Genomic DNA, 5,613 nt, shown 5'->3' with positions numbered 1-5,613 from the left:
TTTCTTGTTTCTTGACATATCAACCAATAAGAGATAAAAGTGTGCATGCTTTTAATGACTTGATATATCAAACACGACATGCAGTGGTTAGTTCATTGCATGCAATACTATTAATTAGCAAATAAACATTAACGTTTCTCATTTTCTCCTCCTCCTTGGTCACGGTGCACAGCCTAAGATGACTTACTCACCTAGACGGATGGAGTAATGCATGTGACATGCACTAACATTTCATTAGTTAAATTTATGATCAAAATTTGACACAGATTACAATGGGGACCAATAAACCAGGACAGAGGTAGTAGTTATGGGATTACTAATCTAGAAGCCTAAAACAACTGGCCCCTGATACTCCTACTAGTAGTAGTACTCAAGTTGGAATTCCAATTGCACGGCACAACTTGTTAGGCAAAAAATTTGATACAGGGTGTAGGAAGTGGTTTGGGAATTTGCATGCTTTTCCAACCAGTGAGATACTCCGTACAAAGTAACATAGAGAAATAACCACAGAGAAGGAAGCTAAAAGTAAACAATCAAACGAGCATGTTTGCATTTGTTTTGCATTGAATCATTTCACAAGCTTGACTAGTGCTGTTTTTTCTACTTTTACAAAAACCGCATCGTAATGTTAAAACGTGCATTTGCACATACATAAGTAATAGTAGTACTCCCTCCGTCTAGGTGTATAAGTCTTCCCTCCTTCTTGGTCACGGTGCACAACCAAAGATGACTTATTGACCTGGACGGAGGGAGTAGCACAGTCTGCAAGCATATATCGAGAGAGACGTGTAGTGCGATAGTATATAGTAAAGTTTGTGCTATATGCACGTACTTGCAAAATGCATATGAATACACAAGGTTTCCAAACTTTCCCTTTTACATACTTAATTAAGGACGCTAAAAATTCCTGAACGTTTGGGATTTATCATTTGCGTCCCAAAACTAATGAGATCGCCTTACGAAACAAAAATTATACTCCTCCTAAAAGCCACGGCACTCGCATGAGCGGTTGCGGCGCGACGCGAGTGCCCTGGTGCGCGGCCGTTTCCCAGCGTGCCGACACAACACCTCTTCCTCAGCCTTGCAACTCGCGAGGTGCTGATTGGCGGCTTGCCGGCAGGCGAGCGTGATCTCACCGGTGTGGTGATCCGGCGCCAACAGGTACTCCTCCTCGCTGGAAGCGTGCACCCGGTCCACGTACCGCCAAGCGTAGATGAGGCGCTTGGGCCCGACTGCACTCAGGGCGTCGCCACGGGCGTCCTCCGCCACCCTCACGGCCCTCGCACGAGCCTTCTGCCAAAGAGCCAATCGCCTGACTCTCTCGGACGCGACATAGGCCTCCCAGGCAGCTTGTTACCTGGTGCGCTTCTCTTCCTCGACCTTCTTCTCTGCCTCTATTTTTGCGCGCTCTGCTTGAGGCAAAGCCTCCCACAAGGCGACATCCATTTCTTCCCAAAGCTCCTCAAGGCTGGGGGGCTCGGCGGGCGGCGAGGCATTCTCCTCGTAGCGGGGAGCCGACGCGTCCTCCGGCGCGCGTGCTAGCGAGATTGGGAACGCCGACGCGTCCACATCGACGCGTCGCAGCGAGGAGTGGAATGCTGACGCGTCCTCCTCGACTAGTGGTGGCGAGGAACAGAACGGCGACGCGTCGCGTCGCAGCGAGGAGCGGAACGCCAACGCGTCCTCCTCTACTAGTGGCGGCAAGGAACGGAACGGCGAGGCATCGCGTAGCGGCGAGGAGCGGAACACCGACGCGTCCTCCTCGACTAGTGGCAGCGAGGAACGGAACGACGATGCATGACCATCCGCGCGGTGCAGTGAGGGGCTCCTAGGGCTTGGGAGGGGCGATGCCATGGTGGTCGATGTGAGAGGGAGGGGGAGGAGATAGCGATGAACGTGAACATGAGGGGGAGGAGATAGCGATGTCGTGGGAGGTGCAGTATTTATAGTGAGCAATGGCACACCTACGTAAGATATGGACTGAGCTGCACTGACTTAACTACAGGTCCAGTTGCGTCACTGACATGTGGGCCAGACCCCTGTTGGGCCCATATGTCAGTGACCCAATGCACCTGCAGTTAAGTAACAACTACGTGGGCATATTTGTTGGAGTAAATTACGGGGGAGCGAAGGGGTGGAAATATTGCTGGTCACAACGGATTGGACGAGCGTGGGGGGAGGAGAGTCATGCATGTAGATTTTTTCACACGGGGTGGAGTGGTGGGACCGCCGGAGGGAGAAGGAGAGTCTGGCAGGCATATTGTTTCCACACATGGCGAAGAAAAGATTTGGAGACGAACGGGCTTCCTGCAGGTATGGGGAACGGTGCATAATAAGTCATCTTGCATGCCGGGCTAGGTATAGTGTCAAGTCATTAAAAACATACACGCCCCACACATGTTCATATTTCAAGGTGCACTAAATTATTGCATGCGATGATTAAGGCTGGCCATAATGGTGGTATCTTAGCTGGTATCATGTGCACGGGAATAGCAAACATGCTGATGTGGAAAAGAATTAAAGAAGAGTAACTAGTGTTCATGCATGCATTGGTAAACACATTTTTTGTGAAGAATGACAACACTAGTTGAGTACTTTTGCAGACTTCAAAAACTATTCCACCACCTCTATTATCTTGCTAAGAGTAGGTGAAATTTTTGAATCGAGCCCTTTAAACTAGAAGGGAGGTAGTGGTACTCTAATAGCTAACCTTGTTGTGATGACAAGATAGGACATGGCACGCACCTGGGCGGAGGAACTAGTCTGCATTGTGCATTTAAGTTTTGTCTAAAGTCAATGTACCTCTACTTTCACCAGACTTATAGAAAAATGTGTCAACATTCACAATGTCAAATCAATATTTTTACACTCATTATAAAACGTAGTTCTTATACTCATTATAATCAGTATTGTAGATATTGATATTTTTAGTATAAATTTGGTCGTGGGATTTCATTGATGCCTGTCAAAGCATGGAGGAAGCGGAGCTTAGGGCTTGCATTGTCGGTCTCTATATAGGTATTTCTCTTCATAATCCTGTAATTTTAGAGACTGATTGCGCTTTTGTGGTAGCGTCTCTTGCATCGGGGACTATAACAGGTCTGCTATGCGTGACCTGGAGAGGAAAGCGTTGAGCATCTCGAAGTTGATCAACAATCTTTAATTGTCAAATATTAGCCGTTTGGCCAATAAGGTGGCACACTTAATCGCTAAGTATAGCTTTGACAATAGATTAGATGGTATTCTTGTAAATAACATACCGCCCTGTATGGTGAATATTGTATCGAATGAGTGTACTGGTGTGGCTAGTTCATTAATATAAGGTGGTGTTCAAAAAAAGTATAAATTTTGTCAAACACTTTGAAAATGGTTGACGGGAGTAAAAAGGACCAGAGGGAGTATCATGCATGCGGAGTAGGCAAAAAAATTGCTTTTCTAAAAAAAGGCAAAAAAATTGCTCATTTATAGCTGGTCGAAGTCTCAAAGGGCGCGACCGTGCGAGGGAGGTGAAGGTCGTGGGAGGCGCGACGTTTGACAGAATTAAGTGAAGTTACATCCATGCGCCGGCGTGGCGTGCGAACAAGCAGAAGCTATACCGTCAGGCCTATGATATGGGTCTAGTAGACATGACATTTGGTGGGTCCCGCATAGTTCTCGAGGACTCTTTGGGGGCTTGCAGCCGTTTATCCAACGGGCAAGCCAGCAACCCCACGCCGTTCGCACGCTCTACACGTCCCCATATTCTACCTTACAACAGTTCGCTCCCAGTCGTCCCGTCCTTTCACATTAGTTCGCTCTAGTTTTTTTTGTGGGGTACAACAGTTCAACTTCTCCTAACCCTCCTCCAAAATCCATGGCCTCCCAAATCTCCATGGTCACCGCTGAGTACCAGGTTAGAGCCATCACCGGTGATCAGTTCATCGTCATCCATACACGTGGATCCGAGACGGTGAAATCATGGCTTGCTTGCTTCCTATGCATGTTCAACAGTTCAACGGATGAGTGGGTCATTGGGCTAGATGTTGAGTACACCACAGTCCTGGGACGAGAGAAGGATCTAAAGGACGAAGAGAGGAAGAAGCCCGCCGTGATCCAGGTTTGCGTACATAACGTTTGCTTGGTCTACCACATATGACATGCCGACGTTGAGTGCCGGGATTTTAAGAACTTCCTCAATGACAAAAGAGTGAAATTCGTTACTGTAGGCTTTAAGAATGACAGGGATGTCCTGTGTCGGATATGTCTCGTTGTAGGCCAGCCCTTCGATCTCCAGAAGGCAAGCCCGGTGTCCTCCTCTCAACCTTCAATGTTGACCCTGGCAACAGCCATGATTGATCCTTCGTACGCTAAACTGAAGAAACCTCATCACGAGTTTCATCATGCATGGGAGTCGAAGACATTAGATGAAGATCACATCCTGTACGCAGCAATGGATGCCTACCTTTGTTTAAATATGTACAAGGGTTGGATGAAGAAGCAGAGCCCGGTGTCCGGTTCAAGCAAAGAAGCGTTAGCGAAGAGGAAGACGAAGAGGGACGAGGACGAAGTCGAGGACGTGGACTCGGACTCCAAGTAGGTGGCAGTGCCGTCGCTCATGCTGGTTCTACTTCAGTGTCAAGCGGACTAGTTTCTTAGGTTATTTTCAAGGGTGTGTTGTGCTGAGGCCCCAGCAGAACTATGTTTATGTTATTTCTCGTTATTTGAACTCTTTAGTACGTACAGTAGTAGTAGTACTATGTCTTACTACTACTCTTCTTGCAATTGGTACTACTACTCATATCTTTGTGTTCCTACTGTACTTAATACGTTCGTACTAGTAGTATAATTTGGGTCAGCCGATTTGTGAAAGAAGTTCGACGGAGCGATGGAAGAATACGGCAGAAGAAGTGGAAGAAGCCCTTCTAGCCATCCATGTTGCATCAAATGGCTCACATGAGTCGACTGACCCAAATTGCTCCTTCAGATTGCAGGATCCACGTGGCATTCAAGGTCTCGAAGGTAGATTCTGCGTCCGCACCCGGTTGGCGGGCTCGACGCGCGCGCGACCAGATTATGCTGTGACAGCCACCATGCGCGCCTCCTCCGCGCGGGCGGAGACGACAATGACACGCTAGTTCCTCCTCGCCGGCGTGCTGGAGCACGCGCTCGTCCTCCTCTTCGTACGCTGCGTGCATAGACGCGGCTCCACCAGCTGCTCACGTGCTTGGCAGCGCGGCGGCATCACAAGGAGGGACTGCAAACGACGTGAGCGGGCGAGCCTTCGGCTTCATGGCACAGGGATGGCGGCGACACGACGGTGATGGGCGAGAAATTGTTGGCCGGAGCAGGCGGGCGCCGGCATGCGCAACGGCGGCAGCGACATATTGATGAGTGCGCGTGTGGGTGCTTACTTTAGTTTTATATATAAGGTTGGTCAAACTTAAAAGAAAACCGTACTAGTACACGTAAACATTAGACTTAGGCAGCTCTTTTATTAGTTAGTACCACAACCATGATACGGAATCCTGTGCAAGCGCGTGAACCGCGGCCGCGCGGTCGATCGAACGGTGCGTCACCGTGTCGCGCTCGAAGGACATCCACCGAACCTTTTTGTGTGTGTGAAAACAATCCTTG

This window comes from Triticum urartu, chromosome 6A, assembly GCF_056163025.1.
Source record: "Triticum urartu cultivar PI428250 chromosome 6A, HENAU_Tu73, whole genome shotgun sequence".
Classification (NCBI taxonomy): domain Eukaryota; kingdom Viridiplantae; phylum Streptophyta; class Magnoliopsida; order Poales; family Poaceae; genus Triticum; species Triticum urartu.
The sequence above is the reverse complement of the archived record's forward strand: the minus strand, read 5'-3'. Positions refer to the sequence as shown.